Below are 12100 nucleotides of genomic sequence, written 5' to 3'. Positions count from 1 at the left end.
CAGGTGAAAACAGCGTGTAGAGCAGGAATATTTTCACATCTGAGTCTGTGAACTGAGGATTAAAGTGGACCAGACCAGAAGAGACTGTGGAGATGAACCAACACTGTTCTGGTGATTTTATTTCATTTAATTTGAGTTTGAACGAGTTAACGAGGGAATGAAGCTCGTCCCAGTTCGGTTTAAGATAAAGCTCTTTACTTCTTCCTCCAGCCTGACACAAACACGCCTGTCGTGGTTTGTGATGTCAGCAGATCGGAGCGCAGCATCACGGTGCGTCTTCACAGACGGACCGACAGGTTTATGGCGTCCCGTATCTCTCAGAGCATGCTGGGTAGGATTCGGCCCCGCGGCAGATTGCTTTTGCACACTACTTTGACTCTGCACGCTCATCTGCATCCGTCTCTCTGCAGTTTCCTCCCTCCATCTCACGCTCGACGCGGGTTCGCCACCCCACGTCACGCTCGCCAACGCTGCTCGCTTGTGTCATGAAGCCGAACTCATGATGTAATGCTGCCTGACTGTGTGTGTGTGTGTGTGTGTGTGTGTGTGTCAGAGCAGATTGAGGATGACACTTGAAGCTGCTGCTGAAAACCCGTCGGTTGTGTTACTCTCTTCCTCTTCGCGTCCCCTCCTCCTCTCCCTCGTGTTCCCAGGACGAGTCTGTGCTCCAGCAGACATATGAAAAGTGAGAAACGACACAATGTACTGCGGTTTGTTTTCACTCACCGTCCTGCTGACACAAACACCCACAAATACTCACAAATACTCACCAGATTACAAAATGTGGATTCCTCCGCTGATGAAAATAGTCCCCCGACAGACATCTGCACTGAGCAGCTGTTTCAGGAAATCACTGAACATCTTCAGTGACATGAACGTTTATATTTGTGTCTTTAAAGGTTAAACCTCAGTTAGTTGAATTCACAATGATTTCATGGAGAAAAGCTGCAGATTCTCACATCATCGTCGACGGAATAATCAATAGATTGTCTAATTGGCTCAGCTCCACTGATGATGTCACACAGGAACACAGACTGTCCTGAGCTGCCTCATTGCCCTTGAGCAAGGCGCTGAACTGAGAGAGAGGGAGAGAGTGTTTGTACTGACTTGTTTATTTGGTTACGTAACCCTGTCTCACACACACACACACACACACACAGTGGGGGTGCCAGAATTCCTCAGCATATGTTAAACGGAGCTTCCCCGTCTGTCTGCCTGCCAAAACTCCAACGCCATTCTCTTAAAGGAACAGTTCACTTAAACCGATTCACACAACCATCACGTCGTCATCATCGGTTCAGTCTTCAGTTCAGCGACCTGTCGGAGCAGAGAAACACCTGCTCTCACTGTCCAAACCGTGAAGAAGCTGAAACTCTTGGTCCTGTGTGATGGAGGGTGAACTGTGCTGAACAGCGCCCTCTGCCAGCACGATGCTGAACAACAATCAGATGTCCGGGACCATCGAGTCCGACTGAAAGACAGAAGCACCAACGTCTGCAGGGAATAGAGCCTGAAGGTATCTGCTGTCATGTTTCATCTAATGACTGTTGGGTAACGTTACCTTTAAAATAAACTCGTTAAGTTACGAGATTACTGTTACGTTGTTACGTTATCTACTGAGAGAAGTCTTAATACATAGTGTAGTGTATTATCTGCAGACTTGTAAATAAGGATTTTTTTAAACAGAACTGAAAATTAGACACACACACACACACACACACACACACACACACACCACCTTGCGCAGGGTCAGTCCCTCCTGTGGGATTGTGGGTGTTTTCCCTCCCAGTGGGTCTCTACTGAGCACGCTCAGAGAACAGAAGGCTCAGCAGGAACAGATAGACCACGACCGTGTGTGTGTGTGTGTGTGTGTGTGTGTGTGTGTGTGTGTGTGTGCTGCAGTTAATATCACTAATTAAATTAAACACAAGTATTGATCTGATCATTTTCTGATCCTGATCGATGTATCATGGCTGATTCATTTAAAGGGCCACTTCGCCACATTTTTCAGCCGGCCTCTCTCGTTTCTGACTTCTACACTCTGCAGTCCGACACAAAGCTGAAACAGTTTGTTGACTGACAGAAAATGACATCAGCATCGACTCTGATCAGCAGCTGATCAGATATTATCGCTGGTCTTCTTCATCTTCTATCACAGGAAACGTTTTATAGATAATAGATATTTGGGGATTTTGAAGCGTTGATGCAACAACGAGCGACAGTTTAAGGCGTTCGCTTCGACCATGACAAATTCTGACGGAGCACAAAACTGTGTCGATTAATCAGGAAAATAATCTTCATATTCCTGAGTAATGAAAACGATGGCTGATTGCAGCCGTACAGACAAAATGAACATGACATTTCTGAAGGGACGTTTTAGTGTCTGGAAGTTGGGTTTGCTGCCTGCCGTCACCTTTTGATGCCAGCAGGAAACCCTCATTCTGGCAGGTGGTGCCAGAGAAGCCTGCGTGGAGCTGAGGTGGAGAAAAACAAATGTCTGGCAGCGAGGCTGCTGGGAAGCTGTAGTCCTGCTCTGCTCACCAGCTCTCATGAGTGTTTGTAGCCTACTTTAATGCCACTGCACCAAACCATGAACATGCATTTTGTGCATATTTGAGTGCAGTGACCTGTAAATTCAGTGCTCACAATATCTATAAAAACACACACAGTTCTGCTCCCACACTACATGCTGGCATTTTATTTTCATATTTCACAGGTTCTGTACGAGCACATCTTTGTGTCTTTGTGAATAAATAAAAGATTTTATGTAATGATGATGAAGTGGTAAAGATCTGGTTAGGTGAATAAATCCACTCTTCTCACGTGCAGAACCTGCCTGAGAAACATCATGTTTTTAAGTTTCCTTCAGTACCTCAATGATCCAGTGAGAGTCGTCTGAACATCTACAGGTCCACTGCTAACAGGAAGTGCTAACAGCTGATTCTGCTAAATTTTAATGTAGTTTATGAGTATTTTTTATGTTTTTGGTTGGTTTTAACATTTTATAAAATTCATTCTCCAGCTGCTTCAGTTGTTCAGCAGAACGCTGCAGTTCTGTTTCACTGTGAAGCTCCAGAACTGTTCTGTGGACGACCACACTTCACCTGACTGTATATCATCAGGAGGAGATTTATATTTTTGGGTGAACTGTTCCTTTAAAATACCTGCTTTTGTCACCACAATCATGGCTGACAAAAAAAAGATGTGCTGCTGTCAGAAGCTCTCACATTAGAGAGTCTGACCATCAGTGGGGTTGTTTTAATTTGACCTTTAATGAGTTTGAATTGATTTCTTGACGTGTTCGAGCCTCACAGAGCTGATTTGTCTCATGTGTTAGCAAACAGCTGCCACAGACCAACAACATGGAGTCGTGTTGGTGTCAAGTATTCACTCTCCAGGAGGATTTTAACCAAGAAATGTAGTTAATTGGTGAATTAGAATCCAAAGTTTTAAACATCTGGAGCGACGGCTGCTTCGTCTTCATCTCTTTCTGTCCTGTTCTGCATCTTCTTCCTCATCCTCATCGTATCTCATCTTCATCTTAGAGTGTTCATTCTGACTGTACCTCTCTCTGCTCGTTAGCGTCAAAGACACACACACACACACACACACACACACACACACACACACACACACACTAAGTATATGCAGGAGAGTTGCTGACACAGCATAAAGGAGCGAGCCTGTGATGTCAGTCGTTTGTCAGTGAGTTCACTCATGAAACACACACACACACACAGACTCGAGCGTGAGGATTTTATTCTACACACTGTCTGGACGTGTGTGTGTGTGTGTGTGTGTGTGTGTGTGTGTGTGTGTGTATCCCTCTGGACAGGGAGGTCAGGGACCACACTCATCTCTCCCTGTCGACCATCACGGGACCTCATCAACACCTCGCTGCCATGGTGACAGAGAACACACACACAGAACACACAGAAGTGAAAATGGAGCAGTGTAAAATAATTGATTAATCCCATTTTGAATGTGTCAGTTTTACAGCACACTCACAGCACATTTACAAGTTGTAAATAAGTCTCTCTGCTACTGACCCGATCGAGGTTCTGGTTCTGAGCGATGAGGTCGGAGCTGTGCATCATTTTCATTTTGAGCAGCTCATCCAAGCAACGAGCCAAAGAGTGGAAACTGAAGTCAGCGCAGCTCCGGATCGTCTGTGGGATTTTTGATTGTGATTTTGGAAAACAGAAGATAATCTGAAGGTTCTGATCGGTCCAGGTTCTGTTGATCCAGATACTCTCCACAGATGAACTCCACTCTGTGATGTGTGAAGCTACATTAACTGTGTAGCAGTAAGAAGCTAATGTTAGGCTACAAACAGACGACATCACGGTCACATGACTGAAACGTCTCCACCACTAAGAGTCTTACTGCACAATTACTATCCAGGTTTTCTATAAACTGATCAGTGTCCAAGTTGTAAAGTCAGAGTTAGAACAGTGTGGAACTAAAGTGGCCTGTAAAGACGGACGAGTGAGTTTGTGTGTCACGTTGGGGTTAAATGAAAGGAGGTCAGTTCTTATATATTGCACCTGTAATTTATCAATAAAATACAAATATAAATTAGAAATAAAGATTGGAGTCCACTACATTGTTTCCTCCCCAGACTGGAGTGAAACCTGCATCTCTGTGTTTCTGAAGAAGTGAATGTGTGTGTTGTTAACATGTGTTGGATGTGTGACACCAGACGACCTCATCCAGACACGACAGACGGACGAGAGGGACGGAGAGGATGAGAGAGGAAGAAAGAAAGGAAGGAAGAGCTGAACGTCAGGCCGCACTAATTGTTTCTATTTTAGAGAGCGAGGCTGCTTTCACACTGATTTAAGGAGAGTCGGTGTTAAAGTGACCTAAAAACAAAGCAGAGCGCACGCACACACACACACACACACACACACACACACACACACACACACACACACTTTCATAACCTGACACACGAGGAGGGAAAAGAGAAGGAAGATGAGAGACAGACAAAAGGAAACAAATAGGATAGAGGAGGTTAGGAAACAAACAAAGGGAAGGAGATGAGGCAGAGAACAGAGGTCACTCTCCACAAAGAGAAGCAGCAGGTGTGGCTGATGTTTCTGTGGAGTTGTAGCTCCTCCTGCTGGACAACAGAGGTGCTGCAGGACGACAGGAGCATACAGACAGCTGTTGTTTTGTTCTGTTGGGATGCAGGATGCTGCTTAGAGTTTAGATCCTCTGATGTGACATCGTCTTCTTTTATTTATCACTTTTATTCCTTTTTACTTGTTCTGCTTCTTTGTTTTATCTCACTTCAGACGAGGCTTCGTTGTGATTGGCTCAACTTTGGAACTTCGTTCTGTCTCCACAACAATCTCCATTATTTAGATTATTATATTATCATCTTATTTTAATTTAACTGAGTTAATATTACTTCCTGTTCCTGCAGGTGGCAGGTGACGCGCATGCGCAGCTCCTCTGCTGACAGCAAGAAGGAAAGATGAGAGAAAACTTCAACATTTCAATCTTAGTGCTGACAGAAACAAAGGAGGCTGATGTGAGTGAGCTGCTGTTTTATTCTATTAAAGCTGAGTCCAGTTTGACTCGGAGGAAAACTCATGAAAGACTGTATTCGTGACTCGCTCGCTGGCAGGATCAGACGGGACTTTACCGGCGGCTGCAGCCAAGATGGCGGCCGAGCGGCTGAAATAACCGTAGTAACGTTAACCGAGGAGCATCAAACTCTGGTCGCTTCTTAGATACACTTGTGTGGTTGTGAAAAATGAGCAGAATTGGAAGATAATTAAATAAATATAGTTAGACAGCAGCAGATCAAGGGAGTTATCAACAGCTGCAGGTAGCTAGCTACTCTTAGCTTTAGCGAGCTACCGTTAGTGTTTTGTTGGTCGCGAACGTATCGTTCGAACGAACGGATCTTTTCAGTGAACGAAGTGAACGGGATCACTTCATGGACTTATTCGTTCCTTTCTCAGTTCAGTTGAGCTCAGCTGCGATCATGCCGGCCGGGAGTGGAACTGCCGCGACTCACTCAGAGAACTGTGAGGACGTGATTCTCGTTCACGCTGTGATTCGTTCATGATTCACGAACCTACTGCAGGCAGAGAACTGACGCTGAGGACGTGATTCTCGTTCACGTACTGTGCTGAAAGTGTGTCTCTTACTCATGATTCTCATGATTCACGTTCAGTAACCGTACTGCTAAAATTAGCGCTGTGTGGCTAACATCCGTGTAGCATCATGTTAAGTGATTTTACTGTGCACAGAGGACACTTTTTCACTGTGTAATAATTTTAGTGCATGTAAACCACTCAGAGCAGCGCTGCGTATCCCGTGAATGATTGCGCACCGTCCCTCAGTGAGTGCACGTGAACCTCAGGGCTGAATTATTAACTGAATGACGGATCGTTTGGCTGCTCATCAGTTCAGGGAGTTGGAGAGCACTGAACGATTCGGTGAACGAATCTTTTGAACGAATCATTTTACTGAACGGATTCTAGAGATTCAGTTCAGTAAAAAGAACTGCCGTTCCCATCACTAGTGTTAAGTCTTGACTGTGGAGGGCAGCGTTACGCTCCTTTGCGCACAGCCTGCCGGAATTCAAGAAGAAGAAGAAGCAGAAGAGGAACAAGAAGAAGAACAACAACAACAAGAACAAGAAGAAGAAGCAGCAGCAGAACCAGCAGCAGCAGAACCAGCAGCAGCAGAACCAGCAGAAGAAGAACAAGAAGAAGAAGAGAGCTGGGCCGGGAACGGGACCGGGATTTTGCCGGCGGTTCGGTCCCGTTCTGTGGATCTTAACGGACTGTTGCCTTCACTCCCTTAGCCCTACACATTCTGGATGTCTGGATACTGTCTTTACTCGTCGGTAAGTTATATACTTTTACTTTTACATCTGTGTATCTATGTTCGGCTTCTGTTTTGCCTTCTTGTTAGCATGTCTGGTGCATGGCTAACGTTGTTCATCCGGCAGGACTGCTAGCAGCTAACTAAAGCTAACTAAGGCTAAATCACGACCCTGTTTCTCAAGTTTTACCGGTGTTTCGGATTAACGCGGGGCTATGTTAACTGGCGACCGTCAGCCGAATGCGTCTGTGGTCACCGTAGCTACAACAGATGTTGAAAACGGGAAGAGAAGACGTAGCTGTCCTCAGATCTGCCTCTTTGTTCAGGTTTTCTCTGGTCAAATCATACCTGATACGTGTTCGGGCTGCTGTTTGATTAAACGTGTCTGACCCTCAGTCGCTGTATCACAGTTGCTGGTTGTTACGGAGGACGTTGTAAACAGGAAAATGGAGCGTTGCTCTTCCTGTGAATGTTTCTATCTCTAATAAACCTTTATTAAAAACACGTACTCGTGACTTCTCCCTGTAAACATGCATCACACAAGGGAACTATAAACCTTGCAAATAAAATAAAAGTTTAAAAAAAAAGAAGAATTACGGGACTTGAACTCACATTCACTGAGGAGCAAAAACACAAGCGCGGCAGCCAAACCACTCTGCCAATCAAATCGCTCAGGTGATTGTCGGTATGACCTATTTCTCTCTTCACAGCAGACACACAGACACCTCTGGGTCGCAGAAGAAGGTCAGATCAACTCGTGACCGCAGCGTCTGTTCACCGTGTCTGTACGGGGATGATTTATAACACAAATAAGATTCTACAAAAGAATAAGGTCTTTCTTGGTAAAAACCTTCTATAATGAAGTAAAATGAAATAGAATGCTTGAATGATGGAAAATAGCTGAGTCTATATTTTGAGCAGATAAAGAGGAGGACAATTTTCATAACGTTTTGTATTTTCCAGTTGTTGCATCTTTTGGGCAGCAAGTGTTATTCCTACACATTTAAAGTGGCCTGTAACATAATCTTACAGATAAGAACATACATTAATCATGTTTTTGGTGCATAGACACTGTGGTCACAAGCTGTCCTGCCACCTTCTGTGTCCAAAAGGTGTCTGTGCTTATGCTAAAAGGTTATGCTGTAAGTAAAGCTGTAGTTAGTCTGGTGTAGTGGGTTAGTTGTAATACTTTTTTCCCCTCACTGAGTCTAAGTTCGAGTCCCATGTTTTATTTATTTATTTGTTTGTTTCGTTTAAAAGCGTTCCATTGTTCTTCCGTGTGAGGAATATTTACTCAAATAGACAGTAAAGACGAGTAAGTGCATTTCATAAAGGTTATGCTTATTTGTGTTATAAATCATCACCGTACAGACACGGTGAACAGACACTGCGGTCACGAGTTGATCTGACCTTCTTCTGCGACCCAGAGGTGTCTGTGTGTCCGCTGTGAAGAGAGAAATAGGTCATACCGACAATCACCTGAGCGATTTGATTGGTAGAGTGGTTTGGCTGCTGCGCTTGTGTTTTTGCTCCTCAGTGAATGTGAGTTCAAGTCCCGTAATTCTTTTTTTTTTTTTTTTTTTTAAATTTTTATTTTATTTACAAGGTTTATAGTTCCCTTGTGTGATGCATGTTTACAGGGAGAAGTCACGAGTACGTGTTTGTAATAAAGGTTTATTAGAGATAGAAACATTCACAGGAAGAGCAACGCTCCATTTTCCTGTTTACAACGTCCTCTGTAACAACCAGCAACTGTGATACAGCGACTGAGGGTCAGACACGTTTAATCAAACAGCAGCCCGAACACATATCAGGTATGTTTTGACCAGAGAAAACCTGAACAAAGAGGCAGATCTGAGGACAGCTACGTCTTCTCTTCCCGTTTTCAACATCTGTTGTAGCTACGGTGACCACAGACGCATTCGGCTGACGGTCGCCAGTTAACATAGCCCCGCGTTAATCCGAAACACCCTCTTACAGTCATGTTGGGCTTCTATAGGTCCTTTTATCTTGGTGCTTACAGTTACCGTTCGGTTTTTCAGAAGTAACATGGCCCTCTGTTACTTTCTGTGCTCACCAAACCTTCTTAGCTCTCATGGCTGTTACCACCCCATTAACTTTGAATGGTTCTTGTGTTGCCAATGCTTGAATCATGACAACCGGAGCGTTTCGAGTATGTCGGTCTGCGTTTCGTAACGATTTAAAATATTAACACATTAAACCACATCGAAATCTGAGAGGGGTTTTTGTTCATACTGTTAGTTTTGGGGAATGCTTTGGCCTGGAAAACCTCACTGCCTCACCTGGACCCCTACACGTACCGAACCCGCTCTTCTTTTACCTGCCCCCCATCCCGACACACACACACACACACCTACACGCGCACACACACACACACACAATTATTTAAACAACTGCATTTGTTTCCTCATTATCATAGTTAGCACCCAGAGGCACTGGCACAGGGCTCATCTCTTGCATTGGCTGCCAATACTTGGCTGGTTCTGTAAAGTAGGCACTGTTATGACCAACACTAACCTAATCAGCATAGTGTGGACGACTGAAGTGAATAATTTGCTTATTTGAACTTTTGTTAGTGTGCATTTATAGGTTAAATGGTAACATATTGTAACATATCAAACTCTGGGCTTTTTTGGTGCATCATGGTAGTTTCAAAGCATGCTATGTTGGCATCTGTCAACAGTCTGTCACTCAGTGCATTTACATGACACTCGAGAAGATCATATTACTGGGTTTGTCCGACCATGATCGGATTGTTAAGATGCATGTATACACCTTAGTCTGACTAAAGTTGGACCAGATTGGATGTGTCATAATCTGATTAAAACACCTAGATTATTCCATTGATAGTCGCATTACTCCTGCATGTATACATTCCATCTGACTGGATTCGGAATTTGTGTTCTGCTCAGGCTCGAGATTTTTTTCCCAGGGCTGTGAGCCGGAAGTGGAAGGACAGCGGTGGCATCTTTCCTCCGAAATCACTGCAAGCAAGAATGCCATTCTGCATCTAGTTTGTGTAATTATCATGTACACGATATATGAAATGTACAAAGATGTAGCTTCGTCTTGCTCTTCATACGCCATCTTTCTCAAATGCCAATGCGGTTTGTTGTTGCTGGTGATGTAAAGAGGTCAGCCGGAGGTGGCTCTATTTCCACTAGTTGAAATGGGCACAGCGCCACCTATCATACCTGGGTATGACATGCTTCTGCCAATAATTCGATTTTCTCACCTGCATGTATACTCAGAAAGTTGCAGTCGTCTGATTGAGAAGCATAGTCGAACTATGGCTGTCTACAGACAGCTTCTATAATTACCAGTTTAAATTAGTTACTGATAACTGTGGTGATGTTAGACATCAGTGACAGCAGACACATTGAACAACTTAACAAAATATTTTCATTTGACATGCCAACATTAAATTGAGTCCTGTATTTTTTTTCTTTTGCAGTCCAATTGATAATCGCCTACCTGTGGATGTTAACATGCCATTAACCAATCGCACCAAGAGAGAGAAAAAACGTCAGGCGATGCGCCTTGCACGTGCTGCTGAGTCAGCTGAAGCCAGAGATGCCCGCCGGGCCAGCAATGCTTCTTATCAGTCAAGGCGCCGTGCAGCTGAAACCGAAAGCCAGCGGACCACTCGACTGGCAATCAACGCCGCACTCCAGTCAAGGCGCCGTGCACGTGCTGCTGAGTCAGCTGAAGCCCAAGATGCCCGCTGGTCCATGAATGCTGCTCTCCACTCAAGGCGCCGCACAGCTGAAACCAAAAACCAACGGACCACTCGACTGGCCAGCGACGCTGCACTCCACCCAAGGCGCCACGCAGCTGAATCTGAAAACCAGCAGAGTTGTCAACTGGGTAGCGATGCCAACTTTCATCATACTTGCCAACATTGGGTTGTGAAAAATGGGCTGATTTTTTTCATCGGTGTATCGACCCATGGAACAAGTTTCCTTCCTCAGGTGTGCGCATAAATTGTCATCATTTTTTGCCTTGTATTTTAAACCTAATGAAGGAACCTTGTTCTGAAAATGTTGTTTCTTTGATATGCAATAAATGATTCAAGGACAGTGAAAGAATAAGCAGTTTTAATTGTTGAAATGAGTACCAGAGGGCTAAATAAGGCGGTTACACTGCAGTACTTATTGCACATCAAATTGAAAATAGATACCTCCTTCCCTCTTAAAAATCACACTAAAAATCAACATGGCAAGCCTTACAAAACGCATGGTGGGTACTACACTGGCTGAGCTCTAACCCAGGAGAAGGTCCACGCTGTGACAAATTTGGACGCATAGTTCTTTTTTTCTTATTCAGTTTTTCTTTTCTTTTGAGGAGTGTCAGGTAGGGCTGGGTGTTGCTAAGAACTTCACAATTCGATTCGATTTTCGATTCTTTAGGTCATAATCTGATTCAATATTGATTTAAATGCATCGATATCAATTCAGTAATAAGTAGTAATAAACAAATGATACATTAGAGTACCTGTTAATTTTTCAATTAAAAAAGAGTAATCTTATACTATAAATCTATCCTCTGGGAAGTTCTAGTTCGAATTGAAATGTAAACAAAGGCACATGATTTGTTTAGTTTTGAAATAGTGCAACCATAGTTAAGCTGAGAAAGTGCCATTGTTTCTGGGACTGCATGGTACATTTTTGTCTGACATAACCGCGGTCCCTCCGGTTAGACGCGAGGGGGTAAAACTGTGACACTGACTCCCCCCTCTCTGCCCGGAGGAGAGTGCTATCCACGGGCACACGGTGCAGCAGCCAGGGTGAGACCGGCTGCGCTGGGAGTTTACAGTCTCCGAAAGAGTGGTGCGTCAGACATTGGCTACCCGTTTCCACGGCACATCACCCTCCGACCCTCGAGCAAGGTCGCCGGCGCTATCTTTGGCTGGGGGTCTCCTCACCGTCAGACGGGGGACGGACAGACGCTCGCTCATCATCCTCAACCACTATAAAGCAGCTAACATTGAAAATGAGTATAGTAGCGCAGCACCGTTGTTCCACCGTCTGGGGAGAACCCTGGTTCATATTTTTGTTTTATTTTTTAAATCTAAATTCAGTTTTCAGACCACTAAAATCACTGAAAATGTTCAGTTAGTTGTTAAAGTTTGATTTGATCTGTTAACAGAAGACTCTCTGAACTAACATCTGATTTATACAGGTTGGATTATAAATTGATTTTTAACTCCCTTTATTTTTTATTCAGATTGAGG

General features: G+C 44.1%; 1 protein-coding gene and 2 long non-coding RNA genes across 4 annotated transcripts in view; 2 read left to right on the top strand and 1 right to left on the bottom strand.

Annotated features, from left to right (window-relative positions):
- Positions 1-12100, top strand: part of LOC119009057 (NACHT, LRR and PYD domains-containing protein 14-like) — a 308098-nt gene that overhangs the window by 254865 nt on the left and 41133 nt on the right. The gene's annotated exons all lie outside the window — the stretch shown is intronic.
- On the bottom strand, positions 3771-7249 carry LOC119009113. Its single transcript, XR_005071631.1, has 3 exons — positions 7195-7249; positions 4050-4297; positions 3771-3897 (listed from the first exon to the last, which is right to left on the bottom strand). It is a non-coding gene; the product is annotated as an uncharacterized LOC119009113 (long non-coding RNA).
- On the top strand, positions 5392-10946 carry LOC119009107. 2 transcript variants are annotated; one of them, XR_005071626.1, is made up of 3 exons: positions 5392-5539; positions 6542-6868; positions 10322-10946. It is a non-coding gene; the product is annotated as an uncharacterized LOC119009107 (long non-coding RNA). The 2 variants fall into 2 exon arrangements; XR_005071625.1 differs by lacking the exon at positions 5392-5539 and having other exon boundaries at positions 6454-6868.

This window comes from Acanthopagrus latus, chromosome 19, assembly GCF_904848185.1.
Source record: "Acanthopagrus latus isolate v.2019 chromosome 19, fAcaLat1.1, whole genome shotgun sequence".
Lineage (NCBI taxonomy): Eukaryota > Metazoa > Chordata > Actinopteri > Spariformes > Sparidae > Acanthopagrus > Acanthopagrus latus.
The sequence above is the reverse complement of the archived record's forward strand: the minus strand, read 5'-3'. Positions and strand labels throughout refer to the sequence as shown.